Source organism: Oryctolagus cuniculus, chromosome 18, assembly GCF_964237555.1.
Source record: "Oryctolagus cuniculus chromosome 18, mOryCun1.1, whole genome shotgun sequence".
NCBI classification, from domain to species: Eukaryota; Metazoa; Chordata; class Mammalia; order Lagomorpha; family Leporidae; genus Oryctolagus; species Oryctolagus cuniculus.
Window position 1 is genome coordinate 68384050 of NC_091449.1, and position 21955 is coordinate 68406004.

Sequence of the window (21955 nt, forward strand, 5' to 3'; positions counted from 1 at the left end):
GGGTGCCTACTGCCCAGGTCACAGCAGTGGTGATGAGCGACGGCCCTGACCTCCGTGCCCTCTGGAGTCATCTCAGCATGTGAGGACGGAGTGCCCTGGGGACACCACTGAGGTCACTTCCTGTCTCCTCAGGAGGAGTTCGCAGGCCCCAGGCAGGGGGACAGTCTGGGTCATCAGCCCAGTGGGCCCTCACAGCCTCCAGGCCTATAGCTCTGGGCCCTGGGCCCTGGGCCGACATCTAGAAGTAGTCAGTCCCCTGGGAGAGAGGACATCCCAGCCGGGGACTGGCTGCCGTCAGTCTCACCACCCCTCGCCCTGTGATCTGCCGTGGGCAGGCTTGTGCCTCTCGTCCCACACCAGTGGCTTGTCCCAGAGAGACACCAGGCCAGGACAGAAAATCTCAGCTGTCCTCCTACCTCCGGGGCACTGAAGGGGAGGGCAGAGCTTGTGGCACCGACACCGAGGGCATGGTGTGAAACAAGGCGGGGGGGCGAGGGCGTGGTGTGAAACAAGGCGGGGGGGTGAGGACATGGCGTGAAACAAGGCGGGGGGGCGAGGACATGGCGTGAAACAAGGCACGTGGGGGTGAGGACATAGCGTGAAACAAGGTGGGGGGGTGAGGACATGGCATGAAACAAGGTTGGGGGGGCAAGGACATGGTGTGAAACAAGGTTGGGGGGGGCAAGGACATGGCGTGAAACAAGGCGGGGGGGCGAGGACATGGCGTGAAACAAGGCGGGGGGGCGAGGACATGGCGTGAAACAAGGCGGGGGGGCGAGGACATGGCGTGAAACAAGGCGGGGGGGGTGAGGACATGGCGTGAAACAAGGTGGGGGGGGTGAGGACATGGCGTGAAACAAGGCGGGGGGGTGAGGGCATGGCGTGAAACAAGGCGGGGGGGGTGAGGGCATGGCGTGAAACAAGGCGGGGGGGGTGAGGACATGGCGTGAAACAAGGCGGGGGGGTGAGGACATGGCGTGAAACAAGGCGGGGGGGGTGAGGACATGGCGTGAAACAAGGCGGGGGGGGTGAGGGCATGGCGTGAAACAAGGCACGTGGGGGTGAGGACATGGCGTGAAACAAGGCACGTGGGGGTGAGGACATGGTGTGAAATAAGGCGGGGGGGTGAGGACATGGCGTGAAACAAGGTGGGGGGGGTGAGGACATGGCGTGAAACAAGGCACGTGGGGGTGAGGACATGGCGTGAAACAAGGCACGTGGGGGTGAGGACATGGCGTGAAATAAGGCACGTGGGGGTGAGGACATGGCGTGAAACAAGGCGGGGGGGTGAGGACATGGCGTGAAACAAGGCACGTGGGGGTGAGGGCACGGCGTGAAACAAGGCGGGGGGGGCGAGGACATGGCGTGAAACAAGGCGGGGGGTGAGGGCACGGCGTGAAACAAGGCGGGGGGGGCGAGGACATGGCGTGAAACAAGGCGGGGGGGCGAGGGCATGGCGTGAAACAAGGTGGGGGGGGCGAGGCATGGCGTGAAACAAGGCACATGGGGGAAGCGAGGACATGGCGGGCCTCCAGGAGGGTGTTCAGGGTCGGGGTGGACCATGCTGTTCCCTTGTGCTTCTCGCTGACCCTGACCTCATGGGGAGCATGGGGCCTATGAGTCCTGGATGTGTTATAGCTCTGGGCTTCAGAGATGCCCACAGTGTGGGCTGATGGGGTCATGGGTACTAGGCTTCAGAGAGTGACACTCCACCTCTTCCCAGAATGCAGCTGGGCAGTGCCACGCCCACTCACAGATCCCAGCAGGAAACAGTATGCGCCCAGCTGCTGGGTCTGTGCAGCAAACAAGGACCCCCAGCCGGAGCCGAGGTGGTGGCAGGGCCTCCCTCACAGCCAGGGTCGTGCCACCAAATGGAGTCACTTTCTCAGCCACAGGAGGCGCTCTATGAAAGTCCTGCTTCACTTGACGCCCAGGGTCTGCTCTGAGGCCAAGCGCTGGCGGGGAGTTTCTGGGGAGGTGCAGATGGCGGCAGGGCCAGCCGAGGTTTGAGCCTGCACTGGTGCAGCCCTGCTGCAGGGCGGGGCTGGGGGCGAGTCTGACCGCTGGGCCCGTGTCTGGGTCGAGGGGGCTCAGCGTCTCGCCAGGCTTGGCACAAAGGTGCTGAGAGTGCTCGCCTCTTGGCTGGTGGATGGGCCCAGCCGACAGTGGCCGGTGCCATTTTGTGTAAATAAAGGGGGTGGTGGGCGGTGACTTGGAGCCTGCGTGTCCCACAGGAAGACAGAGTCCAAGAAGAGGCCCTGGCGCTCCTGGGGCTTCCTCACCCGAGAGATCTGCGCAGCTCTGTGTTCCGTGTCAGGCCCGGGACGTCCTCTGTGTGTTCGAGAGGGCTGGGATGATGTCATGGCTGGGTGACGGCTCCGTGGTGATGAGCGTGGGAGAGGAGGATTCTGCCAGCGGTGCCGCAGCGCGGCCACAGCCTGATTGCCCTGACGGCTGCCTGGCCGCCCTGCAGCAGCCCCGCCCTCGCTGTCCACGGGGGAGCTGAGGCCTAGGGAGGAAGTGACTCGTCCTCAGTGACCAGGACAGTGTGCTTGGCCGTTGAGAGCGTGGTAAGGGCGTGAGGCTGCATAGGTTCCAGTAAGGATCTTGGGGGAGGCACACGTTCTAACTCACACAGCACACTGGGCCAAACGACCACCCAAGGTTCCCACAGTACCTCTAGTTCTCCTCACGACGTGTCAGCCACAGAGGGCGGATTCTCACAGCATCTGCAGGGTGGTGCCTCTGGGCTGAAGAACGCAGGTCTCAGAGGGCAAGTACAGTCTCGGCTTCGGCCGAGCAGGGCTTCAACGTCAGGCAAGCTCAGAGCCTCGATGTCAGGCTAGCTTAGAGCCTCAGTGTCGGGCTAGCTCAGCACCTCGGTGTCGGGCAAGCAGGCCTGGCTGAGAGAACTCTTTTGCGGGAAGGTCTGAGTGTGGTGGGTCAACCCGGGGCTTTCGGCTGCTGCTCTCAGGAGCGTCTGTTCAGAGTCTCTCTGGGCCTCTTCAGTCTGCAGACTTTTGGGGGTCAGTGTAGGACCAAGGAGGTCCCCAGGAGGCTGGGTGTGGGCCATGGGTGGTTCTTATCAGGTCTATGCAGATCTGCAGTCAGCTTAGCTCTTGGGTATTTCTTGTTAATATTATGGTGGAGCTGTCTAATTTCTGTTCCTTACATTGGCCTTGCCTTGTCTGGACATACCCGCCCTCCTGGCCACCAGTGTGCCTGGCCTGGACCAGAGTAGGGTTTGAGCCTGAGGCTGTAGTTGGGCTGGGCTCTACCTCCACCCACCTCGAAGAGGGAAATCTGGGCATGGCCAGCAAGGGGGAAGGTCTGGGGGAGTCCACTCAGGTGGGGCCACTGATGGTGGCTGGGAGGAGCCAGGAGGGACAGGCAGTGCGTTCAGTGCTGCCTGTGTAGGCCAGGCCCCCACAGGCTCTCTCTTGGAGGCCCCTTAGCACTGGAATGCCACTCTCGTGATGGACAGGAGAAAGGAAGGTGGAGCTCAGAGGGGGAGTGCCATTGGCCCCCCAGGCACATGGCAGGGAGGGCAGGAGCCCAGCGGGAGCACAGTCATACTCCATGGTGCTGAGGTCAGGCCCACCTTTGGAGGGAGGAACATCAGAGAATGTTCTAGAACCCCCACAGCCATCCAATCTGGGCAGAGGCGGTTCATGTTTCAAAAGTACTCCCTGAGGGCGGGTGCCACGGCTCACTAGGCTAATCTTCCACCTGCAGCACCGGCATACCAGGTTCTAGTCCAGGTCGGGACACCAGTTCTGTCCCGGTTGCTCCTCTTCCAGTCCAGCTCTCTGCTGTGGCCCAGGAGTGCAGTGGAGGATGGCCCAGGTCCTTGGGCCCTGCACCCGCATGGGAGACCAGGAGAAGCACCTGGCTCCTGGCTTCGGATCGGCACAGCGCGCCACCCATAGCAGCCATTTGGGGGGGTGAACCAATGGAAGGAAGACCTTTCTCTTTCTCTCTCTCTCACACTATCTAACTCTGCCTGTCAAAAAAGAAAAAAAAAAGAAGAAGAAGAAGAAGAAAGTACTCCCTGACACCTGCCAACCTGCCATGTCCTGCACTGGGGACAGAGCAGGGAACAGGAGACCCCTAGCTTCTAGTCGGGAGAGGGGAGGAGAGGAGGGGACGGAGCAGTGGTGTGTCACCAGTGGTCGGGATGGGGATGGGGCTTCTGAGAGGTCAGAGGTGTCCTCTAGGCAGGCCCCTGTAGGGGCGAGGCAGCTGGTGTAGACACCCCCGCATTTTCAAGGGCCCCTCCTGGGGCCTGTTAGAGACTTGCGATTGTCTGGATAGCACCGTCCAGTGGCACGTCAAGTAGGGTGGGATTTCCTGTGCTCTGCCCTGTCCACAATGGCGCTCACGGGCCTCACATGGCCACTGACCAGTTCACATGTTTCTGGAGCGAGTAAGAAGCTGGGCTTCATATTTTCTTGGACTGTGGTTCCTGGCAGTAGCAGCCTGGGCACAGGTGATGGTGGAGTAGCAAGTGGGTGGCGGGGCCTATGTCTGTTCCGTGCGGGTGGATTTCCCACGGCTCTGGCGAGGGTGAGAACGGGTTCTCAGTGTCTGAGGCCCGAGTTCAGTGGTCCAATCCCAGAGCCCAGAGGTCACAGCTTGCTGAAGGTGCGGGGCAGTGCCGGCCTCTCGCAGCCTGGGCCCCAGCTTCTCCCAGGGATGTGGCTGCCGCCTCGGGTGCAGGATCTGCAGTCAGGAGGACTGTGGCCTCACACCCCAGCTCAGACCCTCCACCCACCCCCACAGTACCCCGGATTCCCGTGCTGATCTCAGTGGGGGTGGGAAGGGGCCTCTGGAGGCCTCTGTCTGAAGTGCCCAGGGCAGGCCATGGTGGGAAGCGCCTCCTCTCCAGGTTCCCTTCCCGGCCACAGGCCCCAGTGGCCCCAGCACCCCCACAGCTCCTTGGTCTGGGGCAGCGTGAGTGAGAGCGGGTCCCCAGCAGGCCTGGGGTGCAGGGGCCTTGTGGAGCTGGCAGAGCAGGAGGCTGTTCAGCCCCCAGAGCAGTCCTGCCAGCGCGGGCAGTGGGGAACAGCGTGGGTCCCCGCGAGGCCCCTGCCCTGGGGCCTGGAGCCGACCAGCCCCTGTTCCTGTGAAGGCGCCATCTTGCTTTCTGGAGAACTGGCCAGCCTGGACCACCCACACTTGTTCAGTGGCAGAGCTGTGACTTTGGGGATCCTGCATTCCACAGACAGCCTGGACTGGGGTCCAGGGAGAGGGGTGAGGACAGCGCCTGCCCTGGGGCTCTGGGGCCCTTCGGTAGCATCTGCTTCCCATGGTGCCGTGCGGGGCTCTGGAAGGCAAGGAGGCAAGCCCTGGAGTCATTCATGTTGGCACAGAGCGAGCCTCTCTGTACCCTTGTGTCTGGTGGGGAATTGGAGTGAGGACGATGGTGCAGCCAGGCTACCAGGAACTGAGTCCAAGATGGGACACGCACCACGCCACGCAGGCCCAGGCTCCGGCTGCCCAGTGCTCATTCACCAAGGGCCTCAGGGCCCCATCCCCAGGGTCGGGTCTGGGAGGAAGGAGCAGTACTCAGAGCCTCCGTGGGCGCATGACCTTCCCTATTCGTGCCAGGGCCACTCCTGCTCTGTCCGTGTTTCTGCAGTGGCACGGGGCCCTGTGGGTCCATTACCTGCCCATATCCTGGTCTTCACGCCTGCCCAGCAAAGCTGGTCCCAGGTGAGTGTCCAGTGGCCACCATAGTTCATTTGGCTTCTACAATGGACAGTCTTTTTCTACAGCTGGGGGCACAGGAAGTCTTCCAGAAGCCCCAGGGAACCTTCCTGTCCTAGGTGGCTCCTGGGGTCTCTAGGGACCTCCTGACTCAAGGCCGTAGCGCTCGGTCTCTGCGCGGCCTCCACTTGGGCTCTGCTCTGCGTGTGTCTGTGTCTCTTCTCTGTGTGTCTGCGTCTCTGCATTTGTCTGTGTCTCTGGCTCTGTGTATGTCTGTGTCTCTGCGTGTGTCTCTCTGTGTCTGTGTGGCTCTGTGTATCTGTGTCTCTCTGTGTGTGTCTGTGTTTCTTTCTTTTCTTTTCTTTTCTTTTCTTTTCTTTTCTTTTCTTTTCTTTTTCAGAGAGAAAAGGAGAGGCAGAGAGAGAGAGGTCTTCCATCCGCTGGTTCACTCCTCAGCTGGCTGCAACAGCCAGAGCTGTGCTGACTCGGTGGCTTTTCCCACTACACCACAGCGCCGGCCCCAAGTGTCTGTGTTTCTATGTCTGTCTGTCTGTGTGTCTGTGTGGCTCTGTGTACCTGTATCTCTGTGTGTGTCTCTGTGTGTCTGTGTGTGTCTCTGTGTCTCTGTGTCTGTCTGTGTGGCTCTGTGTGTCTGTGTGGCTCTGTGTATCTGTATCTCTGTGTGTGTCTCTGTGTCTCTGTGTGTGGCTCTGTGTGTCTGTGTGGCTCTGTGTGTGGCTCTGTGTGTCTGTGTGTGTCTGTGTGGCTCTGTGTATCTGTATCTCTGTGTGTGTCTCTGTATCTCTGTGTGTGGCTCTGTGTGTCTGTGTGTGTCTGTGTGGCTCTGTGTGTGGCTCTGTGTGTCTGTATCTCTGTGTGTGTCTCTGTGTCTCTATGTGTGTCTGTGTGGTTGTGTGTGGCTCTGCTCTGCTCTGAGCATGTCAGTGATAGGATTTAGGCCCCACCTTTGCCCACTGTGACCTCCTGCAACAACCCTGAGGCTAAGCAAGGTCACCGTCAGGTTTCGGGGAACGCAGCTCATAGCAGCCATGCATTCTAGTGGGATGGGGCTCTAGGGAGCGCAGCCCTGCAGTCAGCTCCGAGTCTCCGGGCACTGTGGGCATCGCAGCAGAGTGGGGCTGCAGGTGCCCATGCCTGCATGGTGTGGCCCAGCCGCCCCCGCGAGGCCTCCCTCATTCTAGGGCCTCCAGCAGAAGCACAGGGCCCTCCCCTCCCTCCTCTGTCTGGGGTGCTTGTAGCTCAGTCCTCCCTCTCCAGTGTCTCACGCTCTGTGCATGTCCTCTGTCTGGGGTGCTTGTAGCTCAGTCCTCCCTCTCCAGTGTCTCACGCTCTGTGTGTACGTCTCTGTCTGGGGTGCTTGTAGCTCAGTCCTCCCTCTCCAGTGTCTCACGCTCTGTGTGTACATCTCTGTCTGGGTGCTTTTCCGTGCTGTCACATCCCAAGCCCCTTTCTGCGGGGGCTGGAGCCGCATGTTGAGAACAGCTCTGTCTGGAGGGGTTTGTCCCTTACAGATGGTTGGTGTTGGTCAAGGTCTGACCTGTGGACACGCTAGGGTGTGGGTCTTGGGTGGGCTTGGTCCGCTTGTCTGTGTGACTTCCAGAGGCTCCTTGGAGACTTGGATTGAGGCGGCCGGCACTGTCCTGGCTGCCAGAGAGCCCCAGCTCTGCCCCAGATCACTCCTGTGGGAAACTGTTCGTGCCCTGCAGTGAGTGGCCTTGACCAGGGAAAGCGTGTGTGTTCCAGCCTCTTCTGCCCCAGACAGGCTGACCCGGAGAGGCTCCCTGAGCGTCCGCCGACGAGAGCTGCCAGCCCTCCTGAGTGCCCCGTGGGGTGCCTCTCCAGGGCCTGGGTCCACCCGTGGCTCCTGGTGCTCAGAACCTGGATTTCCCACGTTCTGGGAAGCAGGGCGACTCCAGTACCCTGAAGGAGGCATGAGGACGTCCTGACCGGGGCGAGAGGTTCGTCTGCCTCCCCTGTCGGCTCTGCTGATTTTTCATTGAATAAACACACACAGGACTCTCCTGTTTTCTGGCAGATTGGCCATCTGGTCACTAGGAAGTGTCCGTCTCTGTCTCTGGAATTGCTTGTTGCTTTGGAAGTGGCATTTGTCTCGGACGGGGGTGGTGCTGGCTCTGGCTGTTGGTTGCTGTTTGAACTGTCCTCCGCGCCGGACTAGAATCTTTGCAAGTTTCCGCCTCGTGATTCAGAGCTGGCTCGTGCAGTGTGCAGGGAACTGATGTTAAATGGGAGTGTCTGCATGCAGCGTAATTACTGGAAGATTTGCATTCATGGCTACCAGGTCTTTTCCATTTGACCTTTCTTTTATATTCCCCTTTCTCCCATTTCTTGCCTTCTTTTGGATCAATAAAATTTTTTATTATTCCATTATTTCCAGTATTAGCTTTCATAGTCCTTTAGCGGCTGCCTTAGAGATTAAAGCAGGCACTTTGACTTACTACAGTTTGGGACAAATTCCCTGTGCCACTCCCGGGAGATGCTAGGATCAGAACAGTTCACTCGACTCCGCCGCTCTCTGTGCTCTGTTCATGCCTCCTGATTCCGCGAGGCCGAGGCGCCGCGTCCAGTCCTGCCGCTGCTCCCTCCGCTGCTGCCCAGGAAAGGGTCGCTCTTGCTGATTGGCGCACTGACTCCTGCTCTTGCTCTGTGTTCCTCCCTGTCAGGGAGCGATGTTCCCTTCCACCTGAAGACGCCCTCCAGGCCTTCCTCTTGGTGCGGGTTTCTACCAGCGGAGCTCCCTGGCTTTGCCGTCTGAGCTCTTCTCCGGGTCACCTCATTTCTGCGGGCAGCGGCGCTCGCTGAGGTTTCTGCGTGGGCGGGAAGCATCTGTGGGCACTCCCAGGATGTTAGCCCACTGCTGCAGTGCCTCCGGTCTCCACCAGGAGGCTGAGTGTCCACGGGGCTGGCTGGCCCCTGGAGACCGGCTGGCTATCCTGCCGTGGTCTCACCGAGGGTCCGAGTCTCCTCCCTGGCCGCCGCCGAGGTTTTTGCCTGTGGCTCTCAGAGGTCTCAGCAGGGTGAGCCTGTGCGTGATCTTGCCTCTGATGGTACGGTTTTAGGGCTTGGTTTCATCATCTGGTTAAATCTTGCCTCTTTTCCACACCTCGTCCCTTCTGCCAGGGCAGCAGCTCCTACCCGCCGGCCTCTCCACAGCGCCTCGTTCGTCTCTGACCTTGTAGATGTCTTTCCATGAACTTACTCCTGCTTCTGTGCGCACTGCTGGGTTAGCTGTCCCCGGGGACCTGCCGTGCCTCAGCTGTGCTGCTGCCCTCTGCGTCCCACCCTGCGTCCGCGTCGCCCGCTGGAGAATTCTCCTCTTCATCTTCTCTGTGCGGGAGCTACTCACGTGGTTCTTCCTTCTTCTTTCTTTTTAAAGATTGATTCTTATTTTATCTGACAGGCAGAGTGACACAGAGAGAGACAGAGAGGTCTTCCATCCACTGCTTCACGCCCCAGATGGCCACAATGGCCAGAGCTGGGCCAGGCTGAAGCCAGGAGCCAGGAGCTCCATGGAGGTTTCCCATTTGGGTAGCAGGAACTCCAGTACTGGCCCATCACCTGCCACCTTCCAGGTGCATTATGGGATCAGAAGTGTAGCAGCCAGGACTTGAACCAGTGCTCACATGGAATGCCATTGTCACAGGTGGTGGCTTAACCTGTTGCACCACAACGCTGGCCTCCTCGTGGTTCTGGATCATGTGAAGGTCTGTTTCTAAGATCTGTGTTTTCTCTTGATATTTTTGGTTTGTTTTAGGTCATGTGGTCCTGTCTTCTGTCATGACAGGTGACTGCTGATTGAACGTTAAGCACGTGAATAAAATCCACAGGAGAGGGCCGGCGCCGCGGCTCACTAGGCTAATCCTCCGCCTAGCGGCGCCGGCACACCGGGTTCTAGTCCCGGTTGGGACGCCGGATTCTGTCCCGGTTGCCCCTCTTCCAGGCCAGCCCTCTGCTGTGGCCAGGGAGTGCAGTGGAGGATGGCCCAGGTGCTTGGGCCCTGCACCCCATGGGAGACCAGGAAAAGCACCTGGCTCCTGGCTCCTGCCATCGGATCAGCGCGGTGCGCCGGCCACAGCGCGCCAGCCGCGGCGGCCATTGGAGGGTGAACCAACGGCAAAGGAAGACCTTTCTCTCTGTCTCTCTCTCTCACTGTCCACTCTGCCTGTCAAAAAAAAAAAAAAAAAATCCACAGGAGAGGCCCTGTTTACCTGCAGATGGCTTCCCCTTCCCCCACTGCACAGCAAAGCAGTGACTCTTCTCTGTGGTCTGCTCCCGTCAGCAAGCCCCGACACACGCACACACACTGCCTGGATGGTGCCCCCCACCCCGACGCACACGCACACGCACACGCACTGCCTGGATGGTGCCCCCCACACCCTGATACACACACACGCACTACCTGGATGGTGCCCCCCCACCCTGACACACACACACGCACTGCCTGGATGGTGCCCCCCACCCCGACACACACACACACGCACTACCTGGATGGTGCCCCCCCACCCTGACACACATACACTCACTGCCTGGATGGTGCCCCCCCACCCAGACACACACACACACACACACACTGCCTGGATGGTGCCCCCCTGCCCCGACACACACACACACACACACACACACACTGCCTGGATGGTGCCCCCCCGCCCCGACACACACACACACACACACACACACACACACATGCACACACAAGCCTGGATGGTGCCCCCCCCCACCCCGACACACACACACACTGCCTGGATCTGGATGGTGCCCCCCCACCCCGACACACACACACACTGCCTGGATCTGGATGGTGCCCCCCCACCCTGACACACACACACACACTGCCTGGATGGTGCCCCCCCACCCAGACACACACACACACACTGCCTGGATGGTGCCCCCCACCCCGACACACACACACACACACACACACACACTGCCTGGATGGTGCCCCCCACCCCGACACACACACACACACACACACACACACTGCCTGGATGGTGCCCCCCACCCCGACACACACACACACTGCCTGGATGGTGCCCCCCCACCCCAACACACACACACACACACACACACTGCCTGGATGGTGTCTCCCTCAACCACTCCTGGCTGGCGCCCCTCCCCCACCACGCACTGCCTGGCTGGTGTCCCCGCCACCCCCCACGCACTGCCTGGCTGGTGTCCCCCCCCATGCACTGCCTGGCTGGTGCCCCCCCCATGCACTGCCTGGCTGGTGCCCCCCCCATGCACTGCCTGGCTGGTGTCCCCGTCCCCCCCATGCACTGCCTGGCTGGTGTCCCCCCTCATGCACTGCCTGGCTGGTGTCCCCCCCCACGCACTGCCTGGCTGGTGTCCCCCCCCCATGCACTGCCTGGCTGGTGTCCCCGTCCCCCCCATGCACTGCCTGGCTGGTGTCCCCGTCCCCCCCATGCACTGCCTGGCTGGTGTCCCCGTCCCCCCCATGCACTGCCTGGCTGGTGTCCCCCCCCCACGCACTGCCTGGCTGGTGTCCCCCCCCCACGCACTGCCTGGCTGGTGTCCCCCCCCACGCACTGCCTGGCTGGTGTCCCCCCCATGCACTGCCTGGCTGGTGTCCCTGCCCCCCCATGCACTGCCTGGCTGGTGCCCCCCCCCCACGCACTGCCTGGCTGGTGTCCACACACACTGTCAGTGGAAACACCAGTGGAGGCTCCACTGTGAGGAGGTGACTGGAGTGAGTGTGTCGAGGCCCCAGCCTCCTCCTGTGAGACCCAGCTCTGGCAGTGGAGTGCGGGCAGCAGGTGGCAGCAGCCAGACCGGCGAGGGAGCCCGTGGCCGGTCTGGGGTGAATCAGGCGCTGGCCAGCAGGCCCAGGGCCCGGACGTAATCGAATCACGAGGCCTGACTCTGAGCAGCAGGGGTGGTTCACTCTGGTGGTCCCATTTCACAGATGAGGACGAGCAGCCAGGCCGCCACGCTTTAGGAGCAGAGCCAGGGTTGGGACACGGACCTGCTGACCCCAGGGCCTGAACTCTGAACCATTGCCTGGCACAGCCGTGGGCCCCACCGGGCTGCCAGTGCGGCAGCGCCAGGAGAGGGATGCTTTGTCCCTCGAGAAGCATTCCCGGAGGCCATGCGCTTCCTCTCGGGTCACAAGGACGCTGCCCGGAGGGGGTGGCGGGGCCAGACACGGGGCCTGCAGAGGGCAGCAGCTGGTCTCCAGGAATGCAGCCCTGCCGGCCACGTCCACTCAGGCTGGTGCTCCTTTCTTGGGCTCCGTGACAAATGACCACAAACTGGGTGGCTCGAAACGGCAGCAGGGGTCACGGGTCAGCCAGGCTGGCACAGCCTCACATGTGGCCCGGCTCCCCGAATAGGGCCCCCCCAGACATGGGGACCGACAGCTCTTGCTGAATCAATGCCGGAGTGGATGAGTGATGGCTTGCGCATCTGTAGCATGTTCCTGTTTGCCTAATCATCGTTAATGCAGGTCAGCACCTTTAAATGAAGCTTCTCTCTCAGAAAATGGAAGCAGCACTAAAGACACCTGTCGCTTCCCGCACAGGCTCCTGGAGACGAGCGTTAGAGCCGGCCCAGGCTCCACCCCACACCAGCTCTGGTGGCAGCAGTCTCCCTGCGCGTCCGGCTGGCCTGGCCCTCTTGAACCCAGGACTCCACGGGGAGGTGTGGGGCTTGCCAGCCACACCTGGACCCGAACCCTGGCACTGTGGGGCACCCTGAGCGGTGAGTTGTTTCTCTCAGAATAACGTTGCTGTCAGCACAGCCGCCTGTGCGTCGGGGCCTCACCCAAATGACAGGCCAGTGTGGAGAGGGTCTCCTCTCTGCTCCTCCCACCACCCCCAGACTCAGCACTCAGGAAGCCGAAGGCGGCTCTGCTTCCCAGTGAGGAGCCCAGCCCGAGAGAGGCTGAGGACTGGGCCAGGCCACACTTCAGCAGGGCGTCTGAGCAGGGACCTGAAATGAGGCTGGGGGCCAGGCCCTGGGTGAGCAGCTGCCGCCTGGCCCACAGTCCCCCCCTTCCCCAGTTCTGCCCGTAGCCTCCCCTGCAGGCCCTGCTGCTGGCCTCCCAGGGGTCTAGGGCTGGCCTGCTGGGGTGGGAGTGCAGTGGGTTCCTGTGAAGTCATGGGCCAGGGCCCTGTGGCCCTGCCAACCTGGGTTCTCACAGACAAATGAGGGTGCCCTCCCTCCACACTCAGGCCCAGACATGGCGTGGGTCCCAGCATTCCCCAGTACCCCATTCATTCATTCATTCATTCCCTCCTCCCCATAATTCATCCGTTCACTCCTTCCCTTGTGCACTAAGCTGTGATTTCTGGCTCATACTCTGCAGGCAGCTCCGAGCCCCATGGGGAACCACCGCTGTGGGTCCTCAGGGGCATGGGCGGTGGTTTCCGAGTGAGAGGCGGGCCGGGTTGGCCAGTGTAGGGGGAAGGGTAAGAGGTTGCAGCAAGACCCAGGCACCAATTCTGTGCCTGCAACTGCAGGCCCAGCCCACAGCAGAAGCTCCAGGGGCACCACAGAGGGGCGAAACCGCCCAGGAGCTCCGGGTGCACCTCAAGTTCCACGACCCAGGTGTCTCTCACACTTGGGGTTCCTGGGCAACTGCAGATCTGTTCATTCTTTAGAACAAAATTAGGATTCTGGGCATCAGATGGTGCCACGCAGGTGCGGGCAGGAGCTGGAGTGAGAGCTGGGCCGGACAAGGCAGCTGTGGCCACAAAGGCCCCAGGCAGTCCTGAGGTTGTGTCTGGCAATGGCAGCAGGACGAGGTCTGTGGCTGCACCGCAAGATGGAAAAGAAGGCATTTCGGGAAAAATGTGCCGAGCTGTGCGGAAAAGCAGGCGTGGAGGGAGGAGGGGGCATCTACAAGCGCCTGCAAGTGTGGATTTGTCTGTGTCTGTGTGGGCATGTGTGTGCGGCCGCGTGCATGCCCTGGCTCATGGCCTTGCTCCTCCTTCTCCGTGGAGCCCTGGGTGTGTTACCTGCTGGGGTCTTCCCTGTGCCCAGGGCGCCGAGCGGGGACAGCATCTGCAGCCCTCTGAGAACTGAGGTCCCAGCCTCACTGAGCTGAACCGCTAGGCTCAGCCCCTGGGTTAGGACCACGGGACCCCAGCCCCAATCTCCCACCACCTCTTCCCTAGGAAGGGTGAGCATAGGCGGGCCCCCTCCCCTGCAGAGTCGTGGGGCGCCCACGTGGGAATCGCCATCTCTCCTTGCTGTCTCATTCTCCGCCAGCTCCCTCCAGCCGGTTACCCCCGACCTGTTTGAATTTCCTTGGATTTAAAAATCAATCGTGTCTTACGGCCCCCTTGTGAGAGTCCGACTCTGATTTCTTGGGGCTGGCTGAGTCCTGGCTGGGTACCTGCATTTGCTCCGTTTGATTTCCCCGAGGCCTGAACTTGAGACACATTCTTCACAGCTTATCCCAGATCTGGGACAGTGTGGGCGTTTCAGGGCTGCCTTGGACAAGGCCCCTTTATACTGGGAAGAAAGGAAGTCGGGGGGCGGGAGGGGGAAGTGGCTTTGCCGGGGCCCGGGAGGGGTGGAGTTGATGGATGGAAGGGCGCCAAGGTGAGCTGGGCACTGAGTGTTTCTGTCCCTAAAGTCTACACGTGGACTCCACCCGCGAGGTGATGGCGTGGGGGTGAGGGCAGTGGGAGGTGAGCTCTGCAGCCTCAGGGCGAGGGGCACCCATCACGCGGTCCCTCGGGTGTTTGAGCCATGGTCACAGAGCCAGCCCAGTGGTTTTCTACAAGGGTGAGGGGTGGGTGGGGGGTGCCCCACGCCTGCCCCTTGCCAATGTCTGCGTTCTTTCTGGACCATCTCCCTGGGTTGAATTGCGTTGCCCCCAAAAGCTAAGTCCATGTCCCGCCTCTGGCAGCTCAGCCCACGTAGGGCCTCTGCAGGGGGAGGGTGTTAGGGCAGGGGTGCAGCGAGTTGAGGAGCAGCAGAGGGTAGAGCTTGGGTGCTGCCTTCACACCAAGGCCTCTGGGCCCCAGGGAGCTGGGGGCCTCAGCACGTGGAAACCAGCGCGTGGGCACCTGGACCTGGGGGCTCCAGACCGATGCCACAGGCCTGTCTCTCCAGTACGGGGCTGTGTGCAGGAGCCGGCAGGGGCCTCTTGGCTTCCCCCGCATTAGTTTCTCAAGTGGCCACAGAGTGCCCTCCGCACAGTGCCCTTGGGGAATTGGCGATGGCTGCCCCTCGAGTGTCTGTCCCGGCCCGCTGCCCCGTCCTTGGTCATCACGCACTCTAGTCGCCCACTCTGCCTTGCGGTCCAGGTTGAAGGGCACTTGGGAAAGGACTGCCCTGCCTATTATGCACGGGCGGCCACAGGACGCCTGCTTTCCTCTTCCTTGGCCTGCCTGTGGCTCTGGAGCCCCCACCAGTCACGTGGGCCCAGCAGGCCCCGGCCCATCTCCCTCCCAGCTGCCCCCTGGACCGGGAGGAATCACCTGTCAGCTGTGAGAGAAGGGGACAGCAGAGGCAGCACTGATGTTGTCACCTCTGTGCCACCCTCACACTAGGAGGCCTGAGACCGCCTGTGTCCCTGGGCTCACTGAGACAGGACAGCCCTGTCGGGTGAAAGCAGACAAGCGGGCATCTCCCAGGGCTGAGGCCGGAGCCCAGAGCCAGGGCATCAGGGTGGGGCCAGCTCCTTCTGGGGCACACAGCACCCGCTCCAAGCCGCCCCCAGGTCTCCTGACCACATCCCCCCAGGCTCCGCATCCACTCTGGCCTGGCCCCTCCACTCTGTGTCTCCTGGCAGCTCTCGGCACTCCAACCCTTGGACCCTCCCCAGCACTGATAGATTCTACCCACAAAGCCCCTGCTTCCAGACAAGACCCATATGTCCTGAGGGCCCAAGGGGACAGGATTTTGCAGGACACTGTCACGGAGAGAGCAGGCTTTGGACCACTCTGGTCCTGCGTCCCCAGCTGCTACCCACTGGCTGTGTGACCTCCATGGGTGTCAGTCACAGGGCAGAGGGCCCTGCTGCTGGGTGCCCTGTGGATCCAGTGTCAGGGAGCCCACACAGTCACCGTGTGGAGCCTGGCCAGGCGTGCGTTGTCCAGGACCTGAGGCTGCAGCTTCAGGCCTTGCCTGCCCTGTCTGTGAGGTGTGGGTACCAGTGCACCCCGCAGGGCTAGTGCGGGAGCCTGGCACGCTCCCCACGAGGGGCCCTCAGCAGAGGCGGGGCTCAGCCAGCTTAGCCACCCTCCCTCTGCGGCCTTTGGCGGAACACATACCCCAGTGGTAAGGGCCCAGTCTGGGAGACTCCCCCTCAGGCATCCAGATCTGCCAACTTCGGTTCTTTTGTAACATAGTCTCATTATGAGCAATGCGAAAAATGCATAAAAGTAGATTAAGAGGCAAAAAAAAAAAACACCCAAGGAAAACTATCATTCATATTTTGTTTTCTTTCCCTGTGACTTGTTCGGCAGTTGAGACAGCCTGGAAACAGCATTTGTGCAGCTTTGGAGGGGCTCGGCAGCGTCAGGTTCCCAAGTGGGTTTTACTTTCCGCCTGAGACATGGAGCTTTGGCGGTGGGGCCTCATGTCCTGAACGCACAGGGCTCTGGAGTGGCCATGCAAGGGCAGCGGGCAAGGTCAGCTGGGGGCATGGCTGGGGAGGCGCCGGCTGTCCACCCCCAGGCACCTGCTGGCCCACCTGCGGGCTGTGTTCTTAGGCCATCACTTACCTGAGCATCCCCCAGGGAATCGACACAGAAGGACATTTGTGTTACATCTCACAGAAATGAATCCTTGGAAAGGAAAATAATCAAATCAAGTCAGCACAAAGAGAAAATCAGGGTAGACACTCCGCGATTTCCATGCTTCTCTGGAGAAATCAGCAGACTCCCCTGGAAGCCTGGCGACTTGGCGTGCTGCTGCTGACGCTGAGCGCTTGGCCTTGGCGCTGACCTTGCTCCTGTGGACAGCAGCAGGCACAGCTGAAGCAGTGGCCTTAGGGAAGTGGCTGGAGGCAGTGGCTTCTGTCCCTGCCACATGGCCCTGGTGTGGGCACAGCAGGTGACTCACCTGGCGGATCCGGCAGACTTCCTGCTCAGAGCCCGGGGGCTCCTCCAGGGCTGGTGTTTGCTGCCGTGCAGGGGGGCTGGGGGCTAGGAGGGAGTGCCTGGGGCTGGAGCGTTGTGTGCCAGGCACTGTGAGTGTGTGGATGCGTGAACACGTGTGTGTGACCTTGCATGCGTGTGTGTGCGTGTGTCTGCAGTGTGCACAGGCGTGTGTGTTGCCACCTGAGCTGCAGCCTGCTCTGCCCTGCCTCGGCAGCAGCCCGCTTCCTGCGCGGCGGCGCGCCTGCCCCTCTCCTTCCGTCTGCACCTGTGCTCCGCGGCCTCAGGTCTCCGCCTGGGTGGCCCGGGTGGTTGTCTCCAAGTTCATATGCTGCTGCGATGGAATTGAAACGTGTGGTTCCTGTACCGCTTTCTGTTTTCTCCCGTAAGTTTCAGGGCAGGGGGGTGGGGGTGCGGATGGCAGCAGATCTGGCCATGCTCATCGAGGGGGGCCTAGCAGAGCCCAGGAGGGCTCACCCCACGGTGCCACAGGCTGTCTGCAGACAGGCTCTGTTTCCCAGTCATCAGCTCATGGAGAGGGAGAGGGTCCCTGCGTCTGGGCCTGTGAGGCAGGCTCCAGGACAAGATGTGGGAGTGACCACAGGAAGCTCGGGCCGGAGGAGAGGAGGCCTGGCTCAGGTGTGCTGATGCGTGGCTGAGGGTGTTGGCTCAGCTGGGCCCAGGAACACACTTGTCCCTTTCTTGTCTGGGGCTGCCCTCACAGCCCCTATCCTAGGGAGCAGGCCTGTCCCAGAGAGAGAGAGAATACCAGTGTGAGCAAACCACGCTGTCACTGCCAGAGTCCCCAGCGTGTCCTGCACATGCGTGCCCGGCTGGCCCAGGCTCCAGGGAAGGGACCCAGGATTCGAGCTGGATGTAAACCACCCTGGAAATCGGACATTTCCCACGGGCAATGATCCGAGCCGCCGCAGGCCCTGCCCCTCCCCCCAGCCACACACTCTCCCCTGGCTGCAGCTCCGAGAAGGGCTGTGCTCACCACAAAGCGGACGCACAGCAGCTGTCAGGGTTTCCAGGCCTCCCTGGGGACTCACGTGCCTGCTGGGGATGGGGAGCCCAGCTGTCTGTCAGGGACCCAGTGGGCAGGCAGTGACAACATGGAGACCCTGGAGCTGTCAGAAAGGCTGGGGCAGACCTGAGGGCACCAGCAGGAAGCAGAGGCACCAGAGAGAAGCCCCCATCTCCCCCATCTCCCGGACCCCAGAGAGGGAGGTGGGTGCGCTTCCTGAGGCTGCGCCTGGAAGCAGCTGTGCTTCGTCTGTCGGTTCTGGGGGGTCTCGCTGGGCTGAGGTCAAGGTGACAGCAGGGCTGGTGACGTCTGGAGGCTTCAGGGAGAATCTCTGTGCCCTAGTGAGGGCCTGAACCTGTTCACAAGACCCTAGAGCAGTTCTTGGGCTTCCAGTGGAGCGGAGGGGCTAGGATGGGGGCACCTAGCAGGCAACCTCAATGTGCGAAGGCTGGGTGCCGCTGCCTTGACCGGGAGGTCGCTGTGGGCGTGAAGCCTCCCAATTCCGGCGCTTAGGCTGTCAGCTGTGGGGCAGGATGAAGCACTGCCCTGCGCTGTCATGTGGCCAGTCGCTGGATACTGGGATGTTTTGCATCTCAAGGCCCCCAGAACTCTTGTGAACAGTCGGCAAAGGAACCGCCAGGAAGCCCCATCCACAGCACGCCCCCTGCAGGGCCCCCCCACCCCAGCCCAGCTTCCAGAGCTCCAAGCTGCCGTCCCTGCTGTGTCTGGAGAGAGCCGGTGACCCCAGCTGTGTCAGCCCTGGCCAGGTCTTGGCTTTGCTGAGGACCATTCCTGTCCTTGCCAGCCCTCTTCTGCTCGGGACAGGGGTGGCCCTGTGACGCTGGCCTGAGCCTGCGGGGTGTCCATGCATGATGGCATGCTCGAGAGAGCCTTGGCCTGTTGCTTTTGGGGAAGAAGGAGGTGGCTGCAGAGGGGACAGGCCACAGGGCTGCGCACTCTGCTCGGCGCACTAATCAGTAACAGGCGTCCAGACTGCAACAGACGCACCCCTGACCAAAGTCAAGGCGCCCTCCCCTCTGGAGCCCTGAGACCGTCTGCCCCTGGGCCGCAGCACAGCAGAGCGGTGCATGCAGCTGGGGGTAGGCCGACCACAGCTTCGCCTGGTTGCCGTGGCCTTGTCCTGGCATCTCGCTCCGGCTCTGCTGTCCCGGTGGGCCCCTGTCTGCTCCAGCCGCTGCCAGGCATCCAAAGTCTCGTGGTCCCTGTGTAGGGGCTGCGGCTGCAGCTGGGAAAGAGTGTGCCGGCGCCCAGCGCCGAGTGTGGGCGAGAACCCTTCCTCTGCTCTCCGGGCAGAGCTCTGTGCCGGGTCCAGACCTACAGCCCGGTTTCTGCTTCTGCTCTTGCTGGGTTGCATGGGAGAAAATCCCAACTTCCATGCTGGCCTGCCCCTCCCAGGCCTGTGCCCTTCCCTGCTTGTATCCCTGGGGTGAGCCCCAATCTGTCCAGGTCTTCAACCAGAACCACCAAGCCCTCACCCACAGCACCTCTGCACCCCCAGCACTGGACTTGGCTTGGGTTGTGGGATTACATTGGAAACCCTGATGGCCGCATATAGGGGCCAGGAGACTCTGAGCAGCCTGTTCCAAAGGTTTCCATGGGAGGGAAGGGCCCTGTGCTCAGGTGTACAGAGGTGCTGTGGGCGAGGGCCCTGTGCTCAGGTGTACAGAGGTGCTGTGGGCGAGGGCCCTGTGCTCAGGTATACAGAGGTGCTGTGGGCGAGGGCCCTGTGCTGGGGGTGCAGAGGTGCTGTGGCCGAGGGCCCTGTGCTGGGGGTGCAGAGGTGCTGTGGGCGAGGGCCCTGTGCTGGGGGTGCAGAGGTGCTGTGGGCGAGGGCCCTGTGCTCGGGGGTGCAGAGGTGCTGTGGGCGAGGGCCCTGTGCTCGGGGGTGCAGAGGTGCTGTGGGCGAGGGCCCTGTGCTGGGGGTGCAGAGGTGCTGTGGGCGAGGGCCCTGTGCTGGGGGTGCAGAGGTGCTGTGGGCGAGGGCCCTGTGCTGGGGGTGCAGAGGTGCTGTGGGCGAGGGCCCTGTGCTGGGGGTGCAGAGGTGCTGTGGGCGAGGGCCCTGTGCTGGGGGTGCAGAGGTGCTGTGGGCGAGGGCCCTGTGCTGTGGTTTGGTTGTGTGAGGGTTGTAGGAGGATCACACTGGGTGTGAAGCGAGGTTTCCCCTGTGTGTGGCTGTGCCAGGCTGGCTCCGATGTGACGGAGAGGCAGAGAACACCTGTTGCCCTTCAGGTTGGGGCTTTCTCCAGCCCTGTCGGGGCGGTGTCTGGGCTCTGGCCAGGGCGGGGTGCTGCCTCTTCCTGGATCTGCTGGGCTCTCCTCCTTAACAATCTGCTGCTTCTGGAACCCGGGTTTGGGGATTTGGTCTGTCGGTTGGTTTTCCGCCTTTGCTCTTTAAGTCCTTTTTCTACAGCATTAAATTACCTTGTTCCTATGCAGTAAGGTCAGTAGCTTTGGTGGGGCTCCAGGAGGGGTCCAGTCCTGCCGAAGTCAGGGAACAGCCACAGGACCGGCTGTGGGGCCCCCTGCCTGGCCGTCATGGGCTCAGCATGACCCCTGCTCCCTGTCTCTGAGGGCCCAGGGATTCCTGACATAGTCACTGCAGGAGGGAGAGAAGAATTAGCTGCAAGTCCCTGTTTCCCTAAGCGGGGGTGGGAACCTTGCGGGTGACCCTTGGGGTGGGAGGCAGGAAGGGGGGCATCCTGAAGGAGGGCAGGCCCCAAGCAGGAGGGGTAGTGTTTCCTGGGTTGGAGACCGGGTTCTGCAGGTCACCCCTGCACTGTGAAACGAACAGATCTGAGGACCGCAGGACCGAAGGCCGTGAGATGCGGCTGGCAGCGCGGTGTCCGGCCCAGCGTTCTCTGCAGGATGCAGGGGCAGGCAGGGCCCTGACTGCCCAGGGCAGCCTCGTGAAACCCACCAGAGCCCATGGTTGTCCCGTGCTAAGAAGAGCCAGCTGCTCCCTCTAGGTCGTGGGATATTGGCAGGAAGAGCTGGCCTCTGGTGCGTCTGTCCTGTGGCTTTATTTAGGACTGGGCCTCACTCCCCCCGGGCTGTGGCCCTCCGCCAGGCTCCAGGAGACTGTCCAGCCTCGCTTGGTGACCTGTGAGTCACTTCCCCTGTCTGACCTTGGCTGACTCATGGTAACTCGAAGGATGAGTAACAGGTTAATCTCGCAAGTCAGCCGGGATTGATTGGTAATGGCTGCCTGAGCACTGGCTGGAAGTGGATCTGACATGTCTGCCGTGACGCAGGCGGGGGCTGGGACGAGCCTGCTGCCCTGCTCACGTTGTGAGAAAAAGTGCTGGACTCATTCTGATGCTTCTCTCCCGTGTGGTTAGAAAGGTGCAGGGTTTTGAAGTTCCTAATCCTGCTAGAAATCCCTGGTGGGAAAGCTGTCGGACCCTGTGGCTCTCCCGCCTCCGCTGGGCTGTGGCTAAGCGTGTGCCCGCCGGGACCGGGCCTGCGAGGCATCCCCCCGGTTTCTGCACGGCAGGCCTTGGACTCCGTGCTGTGCACAGCCCTGTCACTTCCGGCCGGTGCCGCTCCCAGGAGTCGTGGGGGCTGCCGATACAGGACAGGCCCCACGGGCTGCGGAGGAAGCTGCCAGTCCCTGGTCCCAGTTCCCTACCGGGGACCACACGTAGGCAGAGCCACAGGCCAGTGCTGCCACTGACTGCCGCTGCCTGGAGACAGCAGCACTGACCCATGGCAGTTTAAAGGGCAAGGCAGCTGGCTCAGAAACAGCGGACTCCAGTGTTTCTCTGGAAGTGGTGCAGTCAGGAGGGGCAGGCGATCTGGGGGAGGGTGGGGGCAGAGGAGAGAAGAGAAGGTGAAAGTGTGGGAGGAGACGTAGGCGCTCTGACCAAGGGCGGCCGCCGGGGTGGGGGTGGGGGTGGGGAGCCGGCTTCTCTACAGTGTCAGTCTGCGGATGCCCATCGCTGGAGCGAAGGGCACCTGGTGAGGGCAGGGTAGGGCTGGAGCTGGGAGGGACAGGCTTAGGGCGGAGGCCTCGGGGTGGGTGGGCGTTGTCATGGCATCGTCAGCTGCCGCCACTGGCCTCCCCCTGTTGGTTCTGAAGCTGTTGGGAGGA

General features: G+C 61.8%; 1 protein-coding gene across 5 annotated transcripts in view; it reads left to right on the forward strand.

The window, feature by feature from the left end:
• ZNF469 (zinc finger protein 469) overlaps positions 1-21955 on the forward strand; it is a 211679-nt gene that overhangs the window by 44845 nt on the left and 144879 nt on the right. For 3 of the 5 annotated variants that reach the window (XM_070061896.1, XM_070061899.1, XM_070061895.1), the window contains exon 3: positions 12284-12462. The exons of the other annotated variants lie outside the window; for them this stretch is intronic. The gene's annotated coding sequence lies outside the window, so the exon portion shown is untranslated. The remainder of the gene's footprint in view (positions 1-12283; positions 12463-21955) is intronic. 5 annotated transcript variants of the gene reach the window in all.